The 24,116-nt window shown below is 34.7% G+C and overlaps 1 long non-coding RNA gene across 5 annotated transcripts in view; it reads left to right on the forward strand.

Moving 5' to 3' along the window:
• Positions 1–24,116, forward strand: part of si:ch211-139k8.2 — a 78,468-nt gene that overhangs the window by 20,996 nt on the left and 33,356 nt on the right. For all 5 annotated transcript variants that reach the window (XR_012392751.1, XR_012392750.1, XR_660167.5 and 2 more), the window contains exon 2: positions 17,172–17,214. This is a non-coding gene — a long non-coding RNA (si:ch211-139k8.2). The remainder of the gene's footprint in view (positions 1–17,171; positions 17,215–24,116) is intronic.

Raw genomic sequence — 24,116 nt, forward strand, 5'->3', positions numbered from 1 at the left:
AAATACAAATATCACCACCCTTTTGCTTCACTGGTATAGATTTATCAATCTGACAACTCAAGAACAAACAGGTAAACAAAAACACCTGAAACAGAGTGGAGTTACTTACTTATCATACAATATTTTAGCATCCATACTAAAATAAGTAGAAATTTTTAGGACTAGAAAACCAACATGTCTACTCTGCTTTGTTTCAGGGATGCGTGTTGTCATGTAACTACATTGCCTGATGTGCTAAGAAGTCACATTCAGAGGGTGTGCTAGTGACGGGCTCATCAATCATTTATTGCAAACCATTAAAATATGTATCGCCATATGGACATTTACGATATTTCAATAATTCCGGTCAACAATCTATTTTTCCCTTACTCATCATCTCACCTTACTTATCATTTTAGCCTACAGTGGAACGATGTGTGGGAGTTCAAAGATTTGTGCTCTGTGATAAAGTGGGAGGCATCTGTAACTAGTGACTGTCCCGCAGGGCGTCACAGAGGTCTGACAGGCTGGAAAGATCATGACACTCTCGTCTTGTGCCTAGGGGCGTGACTAAAGGATGTGCCATCTGCTCCAGCCAATAGAAGCGGTGGTCAATTGCTTAAGGGCTAATTTTGTTGTTTGTAGCTCAGCATGTGAGTAACCAAGACCAAAGTGAAGAGCTGCACCGTCCCAACACCCCTTGGGCCGACAGGGCACCTGTTGTGTGCCGGCAGTCCGTCAAGGTCTAATTTATGAAGCACAGCTGTGGTGACTTGTGTTGACCTCTCGGCTTTGCTGGACGGTTGTGTGCTCTGGATGCTTCTGTCACGGTGGGAAAGGAGTTCATGGTTCATTCGGGTTCTTGGTCATGTTACTTAGATTTCTAGTCTTATATTACTTGTCTTATATTACTTGTATTCCTGGTCATACCCCATTAGATGTCTTGTCACATGCATCTTGACATTTGATTTTCTCTAGTCACCAGTTAATTCTGATGATTTGTGTGAAAGCTAATATCATTTGCATCAGGTTGCACTCCTTTTTTAAAATAATTTACTTCCGCTTACTGAAGCTTTGTAAGACATTCCCTGCACTGGTTTTGGGGAAAAGTGGGGATATTTAAAAATGACCAAAAAGGTAAAATTGTCTTTTTATACCACTTTATACAGTACCAAAGTCCCTTTCAAGGCAAGTCCATTCATTCTGTGGCAATATTTACCTTAAATAATGCATCCAGGCAGTTAATCCAAGATCAAACTTGCATCTAAATGAATGGGGGAATGCTGAAGTCTCAAACTACTCACTGAACTCGCAATTTAAATTACATTTTAAAGCAGCAAAGTTTGAATATTTCTTGCTTGAGAATTCCAGTCTCATTCATTTCTGTTCATTTTTAGATGTTAAAAACCGCTCGTTATGCTGCTTGATGTTGTAAAAATATTATATCATTATAAAGATATTTTCTTATTATATTACTCTGCTTTGTCTGTATTGACATAAACACTTGTTTTTTTCTCGTTTTTTATTCGTAGTCATTTCTCCCATTGGCAACTAAATTAAAAGTTCTAAAACAATCGCAAAAAGGAATGCGCTTCCGCATAGAAGAATAAGGCCAATAGTCTTTGACAGTTATAAGTTATGAGCAATTCTACAAATAATGAACCAAATAATATATAAAGCTCTTCTGCAGAAAACAATAGTATTTTTATGCTTCTCGGTGTAGTTAAATTTACAAAGGTGTCAGCTATGCAATATTTAATGAGTATTGAATCTGTAGTGTCACAGTAGTCATGATGGAAATAGCCTCTTGAATAGATGACTGTACTATAGGGTTGTGCTGATAGATGATAGTATCTTTTATTGACGATAGGCAAAAATATCACCGAGAGCTGAAACCTAGGACGATTTTAAAGATGATATTTAGCTCGTTAAACACTGGTGTAGACCTATTACATGTTTAATTGCATTACTGAATAAAATGAATAGTATTATTATTTTTAATCATCATCGTTAATAATAAATTAACTATAAATAATATGACAGCTTTAACAGTTTACATCAACATCACCTGACCGACACTTTTGGACCAAAATGAATTATTTCGATTGCTTTCTTGCGCTCTCTCTGTCTCAGCAGCAGCAGCAGGTGTTTAAGCGGGAGCTGTACGTGAGGGCACAGCCACATCTTATAGCAAATTAGTTTGCAACTTTGTTGCACAAAAATAATAGGCTAAATAGCAAAACTGGATTTTATTAACAAACAAGTTAAATAAAACCATTTGTAAAAATGAGATAACTGAAGAAGAAAATGAAAGAACTCTGAAACCAGCTCAAATGTTCTGGATAAAAATGTGTTGCAATCGTTGGTCATTTGAGACTCCTTTAACAGCACTGCTGCATGATTCTCTCTTGCTTTATCAAAAAAGTTATCTATCTTTTATATCAGTGATTAATAACCTATTTAAGTTTTAAGGGGACCTGTAGACTATTTTTAAGTGCATGCATTGACTGCTCCTTCAAATACACGAAATTTATTTGTCTTATTTGTGTTTAATTCGATAGAATGATAAACACGGACATGCACATTTTTCAGAAAATAACCTATTTATTAAATTTAAAAATATATTAGGCCTATATTTATGTATATAGGCTATTAAAGTATATTTTATTTATTTATTTAAACTAGCCTATATGAAATTTAAAACTATGTATATTACCATTTGTTTTGGCATTAAATAATTATTGAACAGATTAATAATAACTTTTCAAAGAACATTTTACTGAGCTCAGTGAAAAGTTTTAGGTCAAATAGGCTATTTAATATTAGAGCAATATCGGTTATTACCGACTCGCCTCAGCCATGTCTAAAATGAAACTCTCATCAGAAAAAAATAAACACGCATGCCAAGCACAAAAAATTGTGTTAGATCTTAGCACATACAAATGTGACACTGTTGATGATTACTTTTGTGATGATTTGAACTGAAGCCACGCCGCCCTCAACTGAACAACAACATGGAAAACTTTACCGCATGGTCATGTGCGGGCTGCGAGTCCTCTATCCGCCTCCCTTCTAAAAGAATCTTAGAGCATCCTTGTTTCTTCCGTGTGTAGATAAATGTCATTTCATTTGCTTTTATCCATGTATATTATATCCATTTTGCAGCAGCCTCGCGGGCCGAGGATAACTGCATGAACCGGAAGTCAACATCAAATCCTGTCCCGCGCCACAGTTGCATCTTGTCTTTTTTGATAAAATTTTGGTCTCAAAGCCCATTTAGCTGTAAGAGCGCGGTGATTTGCATTGGTTTGAATTATTGTCCAAGATCAAACGTTCTGCAAATGCAATAGGTTATTAAATAAGTTTAAAAATCAGCCGAAAGGTTAGTAAATATGTTTAGATATGGTTAAATATAATAATGATAATTATTACAATATATTATTTTTCTTCTTCTTCTTCTTCTTATTCTTATTCTTATTCTTATTCTTATTCTTATTCTTATTCTTATTCTTATTCTTCTTCTTATTCTTATTCTTATTCTTATTCTTATTATTATTATTATATACATAACACTGCGATAGTATGGTGAATCGGCGATCTCACAGGGGGGCGATATGGCAATCTGAAAATTTCATATATCGCCCAATACTACTGTACTAGGATTTTATGTTTTGAACATTAGTAGTACTTGCTTTGCACACAAAAGGCATTACATTAATAGGACTTTATTACCGGCTTTTATTTTTAGTTTTCACTTACTTTGCATATGTGACTATGTTTTTGTCTGAACTAAAAACCTAAGTGTTTATTCAGAGCCCTACTGCAAGAAAATGGTTGCATTTTGCAACAAAAATATGATTTGTAGTAAGAATAAAATCAGATGTTATGGCCACCCTCTGGATAAAATGTTAGCCTGGAGCCCTGTGTTTTGGAACCTTTTTAGATCTGTCAGATCAATCACTACTGTGGATACGAAAACAGCAGGAAGTGTCTCCATCTTCTGTGTTCCTGCTTAAGAAATATTAGTTTTTATTCAATAACCTCTTTATTAACATAAATCTGCATAACCATGCATTAAATGTCTCTTAAACATAAATTGAGAATCCAAAAGTGTGTTAAAGACTCCATTTGGTGACTCCTCTGATCAGGTTGATTTCTTCATATGAACCCCAATAGACACAGTGTACTAGTCTATTTAGTGCAAAACCACTAATATAATATATACAGACAGAGTCAAGGTTTAGCGTGGGGAAGTGCGTGGGTAATTGAGTTTCCTTCCACTCTACCCTGTTTATAGAGGACTTTTTTCTCTATCATTTCTTGAAAAGACGTCTGTGTGGATTTGTGAGACATGGTAGAACAGAGATGTGATTGTATAGAGGAAGGTTTGAGCGCTCTTTCTCTGCTAAAGCCAGCTAAGATGAATATTAGTATCCAGGAGCCAGCACACATCCACTCTGTTTATATAAACTCTCCGTTGTACTTCTGTTCTCTCTGTTCTTTCGCTAACCCGCACACAGAGGCTATTCATACAAGCCCTCACACACACACACACACACACACACACACACACACACACGCACACACACAGATGCTATTTACACGAGCTCTCTAACACTTACGTACATGCGCATTTTTTGAAAACATCATAGTATCAGATGTTGTCAGCAGCACCATTCAGAATTATATTGACTATCGTTTCAGTTCCTGAATTTCAATGCAGCAAGATGAAGCCTTGATGGAGAAATAACTAAATTAAGAAAGTAAATTTTTATTAAGGAAAATAAGTTATTCATTGATGTTTATATGAATTTATTTACATTAAATTGAGATGGCTTGTTGTCCCTTTGGCTAGATTGGCTTGATGTTGTAAGGGCCCCGGTGTTCCACAAATGATCCAAACATTTTTTTTTTTTAGTTTGAGGGAAAAACATGATTAAAAAGACTGAATGGTGGTATACTGTCTTTAAACCTTCTGATATCTCCATTCTGCAGTTAGCTGGGTTGTAAATGTGTCATGCTGCTTGAGTGGACTCCTCTACACAACACAACAACAATGGTTGCTGTGAGGGAATACCTGTTTCCTATAAGGCAAACAGCCTTCTCTACAGAGAAGAGACACCATGGCAGCATGCCATATTGCTTTCTTTTTGTCACGGACAGACACTGAATGGAACGAGGTTTAAAACTGTCAGACGTGGCATGTGTGGTTGTGCCTATCGTCCAGTGTGTGGGTCTGTAAAATCTCTCAGCGATGGATTAGTCCATGTACGGATATATTTGTACCAGCTTTGCTAATCAACCATCCTGTTCATTCAAGTTTCTAAATGAGTGTTGTTGTTCTTAATGATTTTCACCTGTCTGATGCCACGGTCACACTAGAGTTTTGGCATGCAAAATTCTGTTGCATGGCGATGTGAAAAGGGACGAGATTAGGGCTGTGCAATTAAACAAATAAGAACCGCAATCACAATTTGAAATATTGCGATTAGTTAATCGCAAGAGGCTGCGATATAAAATATATATTATTTAATTTAACCCACCCAGAGCAAATGCATGACTGTCGTCTGCGTGTGACAGTTTTACTAGCCGATTGAGTAAGCACACTTTTATTCTGCCCAATCAGGATTGCACAGCTGAACTATGCAAAACACATAAAAACAAAAAAACAAACAAACAAACAAACAGTTAAATGCAGACAAGGGGGAGAATTGTACCTGCTGCTTCAAAAGCATTACTAGACAAATTAATATCAAAGAAAAACAGCATTGGTAATATGGTAATATTTTGGTTTCAAACTCAGACACTGAATAAAAGCAGGTAATTTTTAAGAGCTGTCGCAACAACTTGCAGATTATTAAGCTGAAACTTCACTACAAAATTAAATCACGAATCAAACCGCAATATCTGCCAAAAATTTGCCAATTAGATAATTTCACCAGATCGCACCGCACCAGACGGGACTAAACAAGATGATTAGACATTTAAAAAGGTGAGCGATTTTTCCATATTTTAAATTTATCTACACCAGGTCATGTTTTTGTCTTCGATTGCTCTCACGCGGTCACGTGATGCAATTTCGCAGGTCAGTGTTTACCAAGCTTAAACTTTAGCAATGCAGCAGAAAGCAAAACTTGTTGCTCGAGCTTGCGTTTCTGGTCTGCCACCTTTGCTTGCGTATGAATGGAAGTTTATGGGGCGACAAGTGTATTGGGATTTCCACTTTCTCTGCTGCTTAATTGTTATGGATCAATGGTAGCTCAAAGGTGCTTATGAGCACAATGAACTGCATAATAGTTCACTTTTTGATGAACTTTTGACTTTGATTAGCTTCGTTTTGGAGAGATTTTGTTAAAAAAAATTGTTAAGTTTAGTTTTAGATCATGTTTTTGAAGTACACTGGGACATTAATGGTCTATTTCTTTTGTTTTTGTTTTTTGATAGTAAAAATAAATCGTTTTTCTTGTATTATTTCAGCAAATGGGATTGTAAAACAATTATTTGTTGTACTTTCTCTTTCACTGCGCTCTAAGTTTACCCAACTATGATGCTTTTCGCTACTGATGAACTCTGAAATGTGAAAAGATGTTTTTCAATTTTCATGAAAAACATCAAGCCACGACTTTTAAGAATTACCAAATCAACAGAAATAAATCAACGACTCTTAAGTAAAACCCTACCTTATATATAACATGCACACTTGGCTGATGCAAAGGGAAAATTGCTATTTTGCTTGTTAATATGTTTTATTTCGATTTCTTTGATGCTTAATGTAATTGATTTTATAGTACTTCATTAATATATAATTTATTAATAGTTGTTGTTTTATTAATGAATAAAATATGTTTTTGTTTGTTGTTTTTATCGTTATTTTAGTTTTTAAAAATTCTTTTTTTGGTCTGGTTATTTTTGTTACTTAAAAAATGTATTTATATTTACATTTATTGCAGTTATTACATTTATATTTGAACAAAATTTTGTTAGCAGTGCTAAATGTTTTGTGCATCAGGGAAAGTAGGTTTTGGAGGTGTGTTTGTGTGTAGTAGTGTGCATGTATCACGTTTCATGAGTGAAAGGCCAGCGGGCGGCTGCAGGGCTTGTAGCTCAGCTGTAGTGATATGTCAGAGGACTTCTGTCAGATCAGGTCTTTCCTCTCCACAGCGGCGCCAGCCTGCCTTCCCGCACACTATAGAGCCACTCACTGGAAGAAAGAATGTTTAAATATTTGCCAAGGAAACATATGGAGTTATTGTCTCTGTCATGAGATATTGTGAACGTTGAAAGGCTGCATTATTTAAGTTTTTCTTTATCAATCTTGAGGAAGTGAATTATGGCTTTAGGATTGTGGTAAACATTTACATGAGCACTTACAATGCATTGTCAAGAATCAGATGATTGACTTTTTTTGTTTACAATGGCTAGTATTGGGATAGTTTGTTTCTGTTTTTTGTCTTAAGCAGAAATATTTGTCTGTGCACCAGCATTTGAATGCATCAGAAATGTTCAACCCAACCTCATTTCTGTACTTAATGTTTTAAATTAGTGACACATTCATGTTAATTTAAATGATCATATTTGCACATTTGAGTAAGATTTGCTCATCCCCAATCATGGCTTTGTTTAGGTGTGGGGTTTGGGGGCTTTTAAAAATGTAACATTTTTATATAAAAATCATATGAATCATACGCATTAAAAAAAGTGTAAGCACACTTTTCTGACAATATGTAAGGGTTCAGTATGATCAGGGTTAAAATGTTAGTTAATGCATTACTGTTTGCCTCTTGACCTCTTGAACTAAAACTTGAAATGACGTCCACAGTTTTAATAACACAAATAAAGCATCTGGTTCCTACAATAAAATTTTAAATAGATTTGTTCTCCATAGCTGTATATTGTAAACATCATATCTAAACAGACTAAATCTAGTGGAGTGTGAGAACTTCACTATACAAATAGACAACTCTGCTTTGAGGTAATTGCATTAAGTCACAGCACATTTCAGAACTATAAAAAATATGAATTCTCAACATGGTATGTCTCTGTGTTTAGTGTTTTGTTCAACACATTTAATCATTGTTTGGGTCAGTAGTCCAGAGGTCTGTTTTCGTGATGCTCCGGTGCACCATTTACATGTTGACCTGCTCATAAGCACCTCGCACATGACATTAGACTTGATGGCCTGTTCTGATAGCAGTGAACTTGAAGAGCAGAAGCTAGCGGGTCGCTGTAAAGTCAGCATTTTTCACTTTTTAAACACTTTTTTTTTTTTGCATGCCTGGCTCAACAGATTTTTTTTATGCCCTATGATGCTTTGTTTGAAGGACCAGGAGTGCAGTTATAAATAAGATGAAGAATCAAATGATCAATTGAATAATTATAGCATAAAAATGTATATAAATAATTCACAATTTAATTGGACAAATCCATAGACGAAAAGAAGAAAAAAGTTGAGCAATATCTTTTATAGACTGAGTAAAATAACATTTTTAATTAGATGAACTTTCCCTTTAATTTACAAACACAGAAATAATATGAGTATTATAGTAATGAGCTATTCATCATCATTTCTCACGGTGGGAAATCATCGTCCTGCCACTCATCTTTAACCTCCCTGTTCTCCATGCATAAAGTGGCTTCAGTGGTTCCCATACTTTGCTCTGAATCACACTATAAACAACAGAAGAGCAACACATTTACATACTCACCGGCCTCGAACTCAAAATTACTCTTCCTGCTGCAATATTGTTTGCATGTTTAAAAAAAAAAAAAAAAGTTAAGAATACAAAGAGCGAATAGTCTAGATCAGGTGTGCCCAAACTTTTTCTTATGAAGGGTCAAAAACTAAACATGATTGAGGCTGGTGGGCCGGAGTTATATATACAAAACTGTAAAGTTGTCAATGTAATTTTCTAATTTATTGTTATAATTCATTATATAATTTATTTTATAATTTAATTAATACTATAATTTATTACATTTTAAATACTTTAAAAGATAAATTTTTGCACATTTTATAATACATCCTAAATAAAAAATATGAACAGTCCCATCTATAATTATAAAGAATACGCTTTGCCTTGATTCGCTTGCTGATGTTTTCTGCAATGTCCGCTATACATCAAGTGACTTTATTTATTTATTATTTTTTTTATCTGATTAATTCACAACATTTAATTAAAACATTTAATTTCAGTTGCTTTTTTTTTTTTTTTTTGTAGATCAACAGTTAAAAAAAAAACAAAAACAAAAAAACTTGTGTTAAATTAGAAATGACCAAATCAAATTGATTAGTAGGCCAACTTTGGCCCACTGGCCCTAGTGTGGGCATCTCTGGTCTAGATGATCAGAGCAGTGAACTCGAAAGAGCATTGGCCACAGATATTCTTGATATTTTTGTCATATTAAAATACCAAGCGTAACGTTATTTTCATGAAGGACATAATTAAATACAGGAATTCCTGAAGTTCATTCTGCCCTGTGGTGTTACTTTTATCTCTCAGCGTACCACCATATAAATGTGTTTTCCTGAAGCTGAGGCCCATGGGAACCGCTCTGCCCCTGCCATAGATCTGATAGCGAAGCTGGTTTTTGTAGCGCTGTTGCTCTTGGAGATTTGTTTCTATTAGCTGGAGGTGCTGCTCAGCTGAGAGAGTTAGCTGAGTACACACAGACAGGAAGATGTCAGATTCATCTCCATTACAGACAGCAGAGTCAGCTGAGAGAGAGCGAGAGGGAGGGGGTGAGCAGCAGAGGGGGTGGGGCTAGTGCAGGGGCTAGGTTAGGGGGAGGGGCATAGTTTTTTCCAACATGGGTTGTAGAAGTTCATTGAGTTCACACTGAGTCATCATCACAGTGCAGATATCTCACTCTCGGAGGCTGTAGCGGAAAGGAAACATTCTCTACAGCCATGACCACAGTCTTCAGGTGTTTGCATTGGTTTCAACAGGGAAATTTGCATGAATGTACCAGATTTGTGGTGTTTGCTGGAAATGTTTAGGTAAAAAAAATGTAAAAATGGATCAATATTTTTTTAAACGCAAAAATTTATTAAAAAAACACTGAAAAAATGAATAAAACTGTTTCTAAAATTTGTTTCTAAAATTTCAAACCATTGTTACTTGAAATGAAGCTTTTATGAATTTTAAAGATTAAATGAACAAAAAAAATATTTTAGTTTTAAAATGAATGAAAACCTTAAAATTAAACTAAAAGTAGCTGATAATTCAAAGTTTGGTTTAAAATATATTTGCAAACAGTAACTTTTACTGTAGTATTGTTATTTTTCTTCTCTTGACAGAGACATTTGTATGGTTTTGATTTGTTATTTGTAAATATTTAGTCAATATTGCATTATTATATAGCATATTAGTTGCAATAATTAAGTGCTAAAAAGATTAAATGCTATAATTCTATATACAATATGTACATTTTACGTCTACTTCACTTTCATCTGAGAACTCACATTTATTTCACAGTTTGTTGTGTGTTTTTATGAATATGATTAGCCAGACTATAAAACTATAGGTATGTGAAGCTTGTAATACATCTTGGTGTCTGTTAATCCTGTCTGTTTCCGCTTTATGAACCAATTAGTTGTAGTATTATAATGTGCATCATTTGCTTTCCCAGAAAGCTTACAGAAAAAAAAAACGCTTTCAAGTTTCTGCAGGTCTTATCATAGTTTAAACAGGCAGAATGACGCTTTGACCGTTAACATTTGCATTGCAAAACTCCCCTTCACTGACTTCTCCCATTAATACATACTACTGATTTTCATATTAACTGTTTCAAGTTTACAGGCTCATCTAAAACAGTTTGTGGTTTTCTTTTGTGTACAGACTCTAGTAAACTAGAATGACTTTTTCATTCCTTCCTCCTCTGTTAACATCCGTGTCTTTATGAATGAATCACTATCTTTGACGTATCACTCACTCACTTGTAGTGTGATCTATAAAAAAAGATGTTGCTTGCTGATGGCAAATACATGCTTTACTGATTCTAGTTTCTTGGAAGGGGAAATATTAATAAAATATGGAAAATATGATTTATTACAAAAACAAACACTTAACTGTCAGAAATCACTGCTTGACCGGCTGCCTGATATTATACTGAGTGCATTGTTTTCATAATTCTGTTACAATGTACCCTGTTCATATTTTCCTGTGCCAATAAGAACTCCTCATCCTGACTCACATGCGCTCGGTGCTGTTGGCATTGTGGATTTCCTCTGATTCACTTGTTTTGGCTGGTTAATGCTTCCTCTTTTATCCTTTTGCTGTTACATGCTATTGTCTGATGTGAAGAGACCGGAAAAAGAATATGTTGCTGTTGTGGAAAGAATTGAAACATGGAATAGAATGGATTGTGTGCGTCTTTCATATGTAAATGTATATAAAAACAGGATCTCTTCCAGGATGGTGATTGTGGTCGTTTGTTATATGTGTTGAAATATGTATCAGTGAGTCTGAGTTTTGGTTTTCTGTTTGGGATTGTTGTATTTTGGGAGTTTGTGAAGGTTTAGATGTTGGCCTTTCTGTAGAATGTTTTATTGAGGACTTTTCTTCCAAAGACATACTACATCATATATGGTTTTCAGTGAACTCATCTCACCTGAACAGAAATGTGTTTGAGGAGATTTTTATTTTGGCTGTCAGTGAATAAGGTTACTTTGCTAATACTTGCCCTTACCGTGTATTAAATGGCCAATTCATTCAGTACTTCAGTGGTATAGAGTGCAATGTTAATGAAAATTTCATTTTAAAGTTATTTTCAGATTAAATTGTAAAGTTTGTACATTTTAACTAATACTTAAATTAAACTGTTAATCATTAAACACTGTTTCTATTTATTTATTTATTTATATATTTATTGTTGGTGTAGTGGTATGATTCTCACTTCAGGTGCAAGAAGTTCCAGGTTCAAATCCCGGACAAACCCTCACATGTAACCCTCCAGTCTTACTGCACCCTGCTCGCACTGAGCTAGGATTGAACCGGCGATTCTTTGTATGGGAGTCGATTGCTCTAACAAGGAGGCTCAAGACCATGGCCTCTTGTGACTGTTGCTAGAGCACCTTTTGAGGTCAGAGGATTTTATCTGCATTGCACTTTGCTAGCTGGCCTCCTATAGGAGCTTATTTTTATTCATTAATAAATTAATTTATTTATTTATTCATTCATTTAGTTTTAACCATTAGTGATGCATTAATTAATGACTTGTCATTTAAAATATTTTTCAATTTTATTTGTCAATAAAGACATGGAAAAAAGAACTTGAGTAATAACTGCTGAAAATCTGGCTTTGCAGTCACATTTTCTTTTAAATATATAGAAAGTATATTAATTTAATATGTACACAATAGGGGTGTCACAATTAATTGTTTCTTCGGTGCACTGCTATGCAGACGCAGAAAATTCGGTATCGGTTCAGTAATAATCATAACCGGTTATTATGTACTGACGTCATTTATCTCCTATGCGCTCTGTCGCGAGGGAGGTGAGCGCTGGTATTTACAACACTCAGCCAACTCAGGGCCGGTCCGTGGCATAGGCACTACAGGCAAATGCTAAGGGCGCTGTATATCCAGGGGGGCGCCAGAAATGAGCATGGTTCAGTTGGTTTTGTTTTCGATATTCCTGACACGCATTCAGTTGTAGACGGCATTAACTCAAACACCTCTTACCCTAAAAAGATCTAAACTTTGTTTCCTACAAAAAGACAAAGCTGGTTATGTTTCACAGCTGTCTTTCTTTTTTTCGCTCGACATTACGAGCACTGCTCCGTTTAAGCCCTCGCAATATGTGTTTAGCCGGGAGAGCTCGCGCTGAGAGGAACTCTCAGTAAGGGACTGTCAGAAAAGTGCTTCTTTTTTTTCGTTTTTCTGCTCCGCTCAGCACGAGCTCTCCCTGTTGCGAGGGTTTAAGTGTGTGTGTGTGTGTGTGTGTGTGTGTGTGTGTGTTTGTTTGTTTGTTTGTTTGTTTGTTTGTTTGTTTGTTTGTTTGTTTGGTGCTGTCTATGTTTGTGTGTTTGAATGAGAGACAGTGTGGTACTGTGTGCCTGTGTGTTTATACAGACAGCTTGTTAAAGCCTCCCCCCTAAAATATAACACTGTATATAGAAAGCATCATCAATGCACTGTGATGCACCGAGATATCGAATTGAACCGAATCGAAGGCATGATAATCGTAACTGAACCGTGAGACCAGTATAGGTTCACACCTCTAGTACACAATCTTTTATTGTATTTTTTTATTGTATTTTAATCTTTTATTTATTTATTCAATCCAACCTTTGCGCACAAGATTTAATCATATTCATTTCAAAATCATACTTCCCTCACACTAATATTTTAAAGCATTGTTATAAACATTTCTCAGTGCTGTGTTGCAGCTGTAAGGGCATCCGCTGTGTTAAACGTATGCTGGATAAGTTGGCGGTTCATTCCGCTGTGGTGACCCCTGATTTACCGCTGACCCCTGGCTTAGGAAAGGGAATAAGCCGAAAGAAAATGAATGAATTATGTTATTACCAGTGAAATACTACATTGCTGTTGTAATAAATATGTTTAGATTCCTCTTCAGATTGGAAAATTTAGCACCAGAATTGTCTGTAGTAATATTGATGACAACCTACAGGAACCCAAGATATTTTTAAATGTTTATTATAGGGACATCCTCTTTTCATTTACACTCTTCCCTTCGACTGTCTAGCCTCCGCTGTGATAAAACATTAATCATGACATCCTAGTTAGTCATTTTCAACAATTTAGGGAGATTGTGACCCGTTGTTTGCTTTGTTCCTCATTTTGAGTGAAAACTTGGTTTGAATCTGCAAGTGAATAACACTCCAAAGGGGAGTTCTAGATTAACATATTTGCATTGGAAAGATTAAATGCAGTTGCATAGGTAACAGAAATGATTTGAGTCAAGTATTCAAATGTGTGCAGAGTCTGAATGTTCCTTTCCGGGGGTTTGATGTATAAGGGGATTTTTGCTTTTATCTAGTTCCTCTTATCTGGTTTCTGCTCCTTTAAACGCAGCAGGTCTCTTACCTTTTTAAATCGGTCACAAAACCTCAAAGGAGACATCAGAGGTTAAAGCCTAAACTGACGTATGGTATGGAAGAAAGCGAAAGTTTCTCATGTGACTAACAGAGAGGCTCAGGTTCCTCCAGCAGGACTGATCAGTGTCACTACTTTTTCCTAGAGACAACTAAACTACAATGAGTCTCATTAATTAGATATGCACTTGTGTGTGAAATTTGCATGCAAACACTTTCTAAAATGTATTATCGTTCATGTTGAATTATTTGAATCTGTATGATAATGGCTGGTCATGTTTTATGCAAACGAATATAGGTGTAGTTACCTATTGAGAATGCAGTGAATACTTTACCTTTTAAATAAGGTAAACAAATTAATGTGCATTTATGTGATTCTAGTGATGTTCGCCTTTTTTAAATTATGATCTAGGCCCAATCCCAAATGTAATTTTGTACCCCTTCCTCTTGGCCCTTAATCCAAGTGTGAAGGGAAAGGGCTTCAAAATTACCCCTTAGAAATGGGACAGCACTACAGCACCTGCACACGTCATCATACAGTATGTCATCGCGATCTCTTGCTTCATATGAGATCAGACGATCACGACTGCTGCAGTTATACCAGTTGCTTTATTTTTTGGTATTTATCTTTAGGAAATCACTGAAGGCATATATTATGTTGTTATAACGATCTAATGTGGCAATAAGATCGTAACTGTTCTCTGCATTTACCATACTTGCCATATTCGTCTAAACATGTAAACACACAAAAACAAAATTGACATTATAGCAGACACTGTAAAAATGTCAGTCCCAGCCACTAGACTTTTTTGACAGGGTATTCGAGTGTTATAATGTTGTGGGACTACTGTACAGGAGTTATTATTAGGGATTATAGTTTAGTTTAGTATTTTTATTTAAAGCATGACGGTAAAACACGAACGCGGTTATACATTTATTATAACATATACTTGTTTGTTGTAAAAATTCTAAATGACAAAAAATACTAATTTGTGGATCTCCTTCCTTTCGGGTTTAGCTATCCTACCCTTGTGGCTGGTGTATTCCGGGAAATTTTCTTACCCCTTGGTTTCGAGTGTGGTCCTGAAAAATCTCAGTTGAAGGGGTATCCACCCCTTCCCCTTAGCCTTATGACTTCAAGCTAAAATGAACTGGCACAAGTAAGGGGGAAGGGCTAAGGAGTTAGAATTGGGCTTGGACCTTTACTCTATTTTGGTCAGCACTGCAGACATCAGTAGTTCTATTTAAACTATAACATTAGTTTGAAATAGACGACAGAAATGCTGATTTTGTGTGGATGTAAAGACTGAAGCTGTTCTGTAGTATTACATGACTTCTGATTACCCCGCTGTGATCTATGGTCAAGTCTTTTTCTATTCAGTGCATCTGCTAAATTTTAATAAATTACAAGCAAAAATAAATAAATAAACAGCATTTTATGGTTTTCTGGGAATCGAACAGTATTCAGGTACAGAAATTAAATCTAATCCTGCGACGTGAATATTGCGGATACACGAATCACGATAACGATGCTCAAACGAAATATTGCTCAGCCCTAGTGTAATCTCTGTGCTACTTTTGACCTAACAAGTGGTGTTAGTTAGTGTTAGGGAAACCTGTTTGAAAATAGTCACTGTTTTTTTTTTTTATATTTATACTCTAGAGGTTAATGACTAAAGAATTTTTCATAATGTATTGAGAGCCATAAAACTAAATAATAACGGTAAAAACAATTAATACTAGTTATATTTTGTGTATTAATTAGTAAATGAATGCAGTAGATCTGTGATATGCAGTTGTTGACCAAGTTTATAGGTTGCAAGAAGGTGAAAAAGTGCACACTTTCTTCCCAGTGGGATATTAAATGGATCTATTATTTGCAGTTGATTGCTGAAGATCAATTTGTCCAGCTTTTCTCTGGTTTTGTGGTTTGTCAGTCATGTTTTTTTCACTCGAGTGACCATATTTGTGTGGGGTTTATGCTGATGATAGCGGTGCATTACTCACTCCTTCCTGAAAATGAATAGGGACCCTCCCCATCTGATGGGTAACAGCCAAGATTGTAACCCACATCTCTGCAGCATTTGAATACAGCGCAGTAATTTCCCCCACGTGCATCTGTCTCGACCTTACTACAAGACGAAAATAGACTGAAACAAAAAACCCAGACCATCATTCCTTCACCCTCTTTCCCCATTTTCATCATCCACCCACCTATTTTTGACTTTCTATAAGTGTAAAACGTAAAGCTTGGATTTCACCTCAATTCATACGTCCACTCTAAGAGTTGGGTTTTAGATCTCGCCCCTTTTATAGATATTGTAATCAATATTTGGCTAAAGTAATTATTAAAGCAGCTGCCAGTGTGCTTTTAGATTGGGATGTAAAAGTGTGGTGGAATAGTGGTTAAGGATTATAATGCATATAATTTGGGTAAAAAATGAACAAACCCCTAAAAATGTTAATTTTAAAGCCAATTTTGATTTGATTTGGTTTATTTCATTTATTTATTTTGAACAGAAAAATCATATACAAAACAATTCTTTAAACAAAATGCATTTTATCATTGTCAAAATGGAGCGAGATGAAGCACAAGCTTTATTATTTTCCCCGCCCCATTGTCACACACCATTTCTTTATTACTTCAACTTATTTATTTTTTACTTATTTCTTCTTTTTACATGATACATATTCCATCCTTTTGGCATCTTTGACATATTATTTTTTTGATTCCATTAGTACATTTACGTTTTATAACATAGACCCAAAAATACATAGCATTGCAAACAGCCATTAATTGAAATTTCATCATACCTTTTTCATTTTATTTTTAATCACTTCTAATAATCATTGTATTCCTTTAATAACATATATTTACACAACTTTTTTGTTTTGAACACATTTTCACATTTTGAAACCAATGGTTGGGTTTGTCTGTATTTGACCTATAATTAAGTTTTATAACCAGCCTTTTTAGAAAGTTAGTTGATCTTTAGTCTTTGCTAGATTTTACATAAAAAAATAAACAATAAAAATGCTGCAATAAAAAAATCTGTTACCCATTTAAAAACAAGTTTCTAAAATATATATGATGAATATTAATCAATTTTATTTTATTCTTTTCTGTTTAACAGATGAAAGATACTCATAACCACTTCAGGGAGAGTAAAAGATAAGGTAAGTTTAATTTGTGTGAGGTATTCCTTTAGCAATGTATTACCGCTGTATACAAATTAATAAATTAGGATTGTAATTTTTCTTCATTTTTCTTTTCACTTTTCTTCAAGGCTAAAATTCTGGCAATCACAGCTGCATATTTCTTTTTGTACAGTATGTCAACTGTCTGATACACTGAATTGCATTCAAATAGTTTAATAGTGCATAATCAGTTTCTGTATCTCACTCCTGAGTGAAAGGCTACCGCAGACAGATCGGAAATGAGTTGTGGAGTTTTGTTTTTGATCAGATGACTCTGATTCAGCTCCATAATAATCAGTCAGGCTTCATTTGGAATCTGATTGTGATTCCAGGGACGTCATGTGAGCCCCGTGTGCTGATGTGGGTGACGTGCAGTTGCTGTGCTTTTTGGGTACGTCATTGCGGGATGCCAGCTACAGATTGTCACCCAGTCCCAAAATGGAGTTTTGGCAGTAGCGCGATCTGCTGCATTGGCCGTCTAGTGGACGTGATCAAACAGGTGTTTTTCCCAACATGGGGAGAAAATGGCCACACGTGAAGGGTGCTGTTACGCTTTAGCCTTCTGCAAGGATCAGGTCACCAGGCCTTGGATTGTGGCGAGCTCATTCTGGCCCTGGATGTGTCCTTATAAAGCTCAGGATGTTACTAACTTGGTATGCATGAAGAGAGCTTGTTGAGTTTGAATGCAGGTCTTTCACATATAGATGTTACTTGCTTTCTTTATTAATGCTATGCTATTCTATGAAGGTAAAATGCAAAAATTCTGAACATTTAGTCAACAATGAATTGGCTTACATATGGATTATTATCTGTTCTCTCTGATAGTTTGTGCTTAATTATGCTAATTAAATGTGAAAAATGATCTGAAAAATACTTCAGCTCTATTTAAAATGTAATTGTTTCTCACTGTTCCAATGAATATTTGAAGCTATTTCTAATTTTAAAATGTTAATATGAGGGCTGGGCGATATTGCTGGAAAAGTATCACAATATCATGTTTCATATCATTCAATATCAATATTTATTAAATGTTTTTAACATTTAATTTAGGAATATTAGGATTTTTTTTTTATTCAACCACTTTATTTTCGTTTACCAACATTATGAAGGCAAATAGTAGATATAGGTTGATCAACATCTGTAAAGTGAAATATAATTATACAGTAATCCTCCAACTGTAAACAAAAATTATGATAATCAAATCTGAGCTTTCAAGTAAAGAACTAATTACGTTATTTAAATACATACTGCAACATTACAGATTGGGAAGTTGAATGACCATATTACCCTCTATGCTAAAAAAATCTTTCAGATAGGGGGCTAGTGGCTAGGATGCACAAGAAAAGAAACCAAAAAGCCGCTCTGGCGACATCCTTGTATCCTTTTTTATTTACAATCTTCTCATTTTTGCTAGCCACAGCACTTGTTTTCGCATGTGTTACTAATCTGTCCTGAAGTGACACGCGCACGCATGTTTTTTTTTTTTTGACCATTTACAACGAGCTCTCTCAAAACTAGGAGACCGGTAAAACTATTGCTACAGCTCCAATGCAAGTTTATGGAGAAAAGTAAAAAGCGCTGCAGTGTTTGGATGCACTGTGTTTGTTTAAAGTAATTAGTCTGCCGTTACCAAAATGTGTACATTTTCATACAAAGAGTGAAGCGGATTGGTGCACGCTCAGCAGCCAAATTTAAAATAAAACTGTTGCAATTCATACCAAATCTTTTTTTTTTTATCAATTTTGACAATGGTATTCAGTCAATAAATACAGATTTTTCAGCCCTAGATAATATTAAATATTACATTTATTAGTATTCTTGTTCATAGTACCTCTCAGTCCCACTTTATATCAAGTGGTCTTAAGTACATGTACTTGGATTCAAAAATAAATTTTATATGCTTGCAGTGTTTATAATGCATAGCAGAACACTTTTGGTTTTTTAGAGGGTAAGGTTAAGGACAGGTCTGTGGGTATGAGTAGGTTTAGGGAAGTGTAAGAGATGGTCAGTAGTGTATTATGTAATTACATGCATTTATTTAATCAAGGATAAGTACAATGTAAAAAAAACAGGTATTTACACAAAGTACATTGTAAACAAATGATTATTTCAGTGTAATTACATTTGAGTTATATTCACATTATAAAGTGGGTCTTCATTTTCTAACAGCAGTCATGGTAAAATATTAATAGTAATAATACCACTTTATATTGATATTACTATATTGATATAATATATTTAATGGATATATTTATTATAACATTGTTCAATAAAATATCAATATTTATAGCAATATTAGGAGGAATACATAATCTTGCATGTTTTTGTTTTCAAAATATTTGAATATTATTAAATATACAAAATTATGTCACCAATAATAAGTATGTTTCTTTAGCAGTGTTGTTTATTTACAATATTGAGAGTAAAGTTAATAGTAATAATAATCATGAAGAATATACAAAGTTTTATTTATATAATTAGTGTAACAAATTATTATTTAAATTATATTAAATGGTCAATATATGTATTTTTCGTATTATCATAGATAATAATGTTAATGCCAAGTTTAATATTATTATTAATATTGATGATTGTTGTTGTTTATAGATGTTTTTGTGATACATTGATAAATTGAAGTTAACTTTACGAGAATACAAAACTATGATTAGAGCATAGTGTTAAGTCTTGTATTTAACACATTTCACTGCTGTTAAATGGGAAATTAGACCTGCTTGACACATTTGCCCTCACTAGCATGCCATTTTATCAATGAACATTGTGTGTGCGTGTTATCAGCAAAAGGGATGTAATAGAGTGTGATGATTGTTGTTTTAATCTGAAGTTGTATAAAAGTGTTACAAGGAAGCATAAAGGTGTGTCTGAGGTCAGTTCAGGTGAGCACAGTTTGAAGTGTCTCTGTCTTCAGCTTTATTGACTTTCATTAAAAAAAAAGGAAAAAAAAGAAAACACCGGTTGACAAGACATTGTTCTTAATCACTATTAGTCTAATATGATTTATCTAGTATAATCCCAGTCAAACACATTGCGGTTTTTACTTTGTGTTTTTTTGACCTGTGTGATCAAACCCACATTTCAACCCTAGGTCATTGTTATATTAAACCAAAAGGTATGGTTGACAAAAGCAAACAAGTCATCTGTTTACAGTACATAGAGTGTATTTGCAGAGGAAACTGAAGACGTGCTTTGTCCAATCAACATTTTGAATTCTGTCTCCATTGTGTTATAGTGAATTTGTCATCCAGATCAAACCTGTCAGTGCTGTGAAAACAAGAAGTGTTTCATGAGCAAACGAATCCTGCAAACTGGTGTAGCGTGTTGTTTTAATTCAGTTTGCTGTTGGAAAAGTTTCCTGAGATCCAGCCGTGTCCTCAGGTCTTTCTCACAGCTGGAATTCTGAATAAAAATGGTTCTTTTAGAGCGCTTCTTCCTGCCGTTTCAGGTCTTCATGGGTTTTTAGTGTCTCCAGTGGGCGTCACGGTAGCTTTGAAGAGGCTTGAAGGTTTTCCTCATCAATCTGACGCTTTGCTCCTGTTTCTCTCATTGCCACCAGCAGCCTCTTCTTTACATGCCGTTCCTCCATAGCACAAGACTCCCCACCGACTTCACCTTAAACCCTGAGCTATACTGAGTGCCTGTCTTTATTCATTCTTCCCAGCATACTTTGTTTCACAGTCTTTATCTTATGAATCTGAAAAGAGCAATGTATTCATTTTGTACAGTTAGTTCCTGACACTTTTGACATGTTGTTCCTGAGGTAATTTTGGGTGAAATGGCAAAAAAAGACTGTAAATCACTTGTAAAGCATATCCCGTATATTCAAAAGTATTCAATGACAAAACTTAAAATGAATTAAATTATAATGTGTGTCTCATGTAAATGAACTGCATTACAATTTTAGTTAGTGTATCATAGTTAATTTAGAAAAATAATTTTGTCAATCATAATTATATAATTTACCTCAGTTGGTAATGTGTTACTGTAAGAGACTCTAAGGTTTACAGTGATGCGTCAGTTGTCATTTTAAATATTTTTGTCAATAAAAATGTTGGACATTATATACAGTGTTGGGGAAAAAAGTAATTATTGCTTGACTATAAAACGTAACTAAATGTATTACTTTGTAAACTTTTTCAGGAAATAGTGAAAGTTTATGTCATGTAGTTGGTTTTTTATTTTAGTTTAAAAAAGTAAGATGGACTTAATTGTAATGTATTTATTTATTTATTTTTTACCCAACACTGATTACTGTATATATAAATAGAAAGTGTAACACCAGTATGCTTTTAGTGACACTAAATGTTTAGTAAAAACACAAAAATTTGATTATAATCCTTATTCTGCATACATTAATCAAACATACACTGGTAATTCTTCATTGGCCTTCTACTGTGCTGCTTTTTTATTTATTTATTTTTTTATGTGTGTCTTTTGCTGCATTTCATTTATGAAACTACAAAGCAATACTGAGATGCTCCTGTTAAAGAAGTTCACCTCACATCACTTAACCTTGCATTTTTTGTTAACACGTTATTTTGATGGTTTCTATTGCACATTTTGGTGACAAAGAGTTGCACTGCAACTACATAGCAATTCTCGTTTGAGTATTAGTAGACTCGCTGCTTAATATTTGTTGATACCGCTCCTTCAACAGACATTTAACTGACTATAAGAAACTTTGCAAGTACATGCCAACTTACACTAACCCCAACCCCAACCTAACAGTCTACTTATAATCTATTGAGAATTAGTTGGCATGTAGATGAAATTTAACTTGAATTCGACAAAATGTGCTAATGGGACTATCAAAATAAAGCGATACCCATATTTTTCTTTTCTATTTTTATTTTTTTATTTTTTTTGATGCTTGTTTTTTTACCAACACAAACACAGTTTCAATGAATAGGCCTGTAGGATAAATGATATGGCCTGTTATGGTCATGCAGTGAGCATGTCACATGTGGCATTTACATTTAGATGTATTTTGTATATATTATAGGCCTGCTTGATTAATTTGTTTTTTATGTGCATTTTGTCAGTAAAGGCAGTTTTATAATCAGTAGTAAATCTCTAGGACACTGAAAACTGTAAACAATGATATAACAAAAGTCCTGACAAAAATGTTTTCATTACTTTAACTTATTTTAAAAAGCTAATCAGGATTCAACCCTTTTATTATATAGTTATACAAGGTTTAACTTCATATGTTTTAGTTGTGATGACTAAATTAAATCTGGTGTGAATGCACAGTTACATTTAGTTAAATCAAAGACAGCAATGCTGTCTGCCTTCACTGCTTCACTAGTGTGGGTGCCAAAATTTGCTGCATTGATATCGTATTTAAAGGTGCTTCTGCCGCATATCAGCAAATCAGTTACATTCCCACATAAAAACATGCTTTCTAGTGTAAAAATGTTGTTGATCAATTTCATTTAACTATGAAAGATCAAGTTGTTGCTTGTGCTGTGGCTTTGCTCCATTCAATATGGATCCATCTCTGAAATATTCTGAAGCAGCAATACTGTTTTGTACTGTCGTTATATTTAGCATGAGATTTCTGCTTTTTTTTTTTTAAGAAAAAAAATAACAATAATGTACATCAACTCACCAGTAACTTTTTTTTTTTTAAATGTATGTCTCTGTAAGAAAACATTGTAAATACTTCTAAATCCAGCAACTGTAATAATCAAACCCAACTGTGGTCGAAACCAAAGTTTACAGTGACCGTGTTCTCTGGACTGTCCAAACAGTGAACGTCTACATTTTTACTGGTTGTTGCTGAACCGCGTCATATCCCATAAAGTTGACTTGATTTTAGCTCTCCTAGACGCCCACACCGGCAACTACGCACCGCTCCTCACTGCTTTTCGCCGCCAGTTCCCATTGAAAATGAATGACTTCCAGCTACTTTGACTCTTTCGCTGCTTTTGGTGTAAACGCACAGTAAGGCAGCAAGATTTTTTTTAACAGTGTATGGACTTCGGCTGAGCAACATTTACTGCTCACTGTCAAGTAATGTAAATTGTATTCTTAATTGTAGATTATTTAATCAGACAATTAGAAAATTGAAGATACTGTATTAGTTCTGCAATAGTGACAGCTGTTTTGTAGCCTTTTTAGTGAATTATGGCTCTGTTGCTACATCTAAAAGCATGTAATAAAGTACCACTTGCATCATAACTTCAGTCATCCGTTTGAAATAATTACCTCTGTGAGATGATTCTGTAGTTGTGTGTTTATTAGTCATGTTGAATTACAGTAAATGAAAGCAGTTTTGTTTATTTAACATCTTTTATGGGGATTTCCTGGGTTTCTTCATGGGTGTTTGAAATTTCCACACACAAGAACATAATCTGGCCTTTGGAAGAGATTTACTACTGATCCAACACACATACTTACCTGACAATATGTGCATGACGACCACAGCTTTTGATTTTTGAGATTTTATTTCCATTGATCATGCAGCCCAAATTGTCAGCAAGTCTTAACATTTGATGATATTTGTATTTCATTCACAACCACAGTTCCTTGATATAAAAAAAGCTGCAAATGGTACGTGCCATTGATCAATATCAGAAAGATCTGCGCTATCCCAAGGTATAAGTTTTGTTGTCAACAGAGTTCCTCTTGCTATTGTAAGATGGAGTGTTAAATGACCTTGCGTGGCTGTTGCTGTGGTGGCACTGTGAGGGGCCTCTGAACGCTTTTCCCCCGGCTGTGAGTGTAGCTGCGCCTCTAAAACCTCCGCAGTCAGCAGCTGATAGAGATCTGTGTTTGCAGTGCAGCATCTGCATAATCAGTATTCATGTCTGTGTTCTCAGGGTAAGCAAGTTCTCTTGTTCATACATGGTGGTAGAACTTTC

The sequence above is a fragment of the Danio rerio genome, chromosome 2 (genome assembly GCF_049306965.1).
Source record: "Danio rerio strain Tuebingen ecotype United States chromosome 2, GRCz12tu, whole genome shotgun sequence".
Taxonomy (NCBI): Eukaryota; Metazoa; Chordata; class Actinopteri; order Cypriniformes; family Danionidae; genus Danio; species Danio rerio.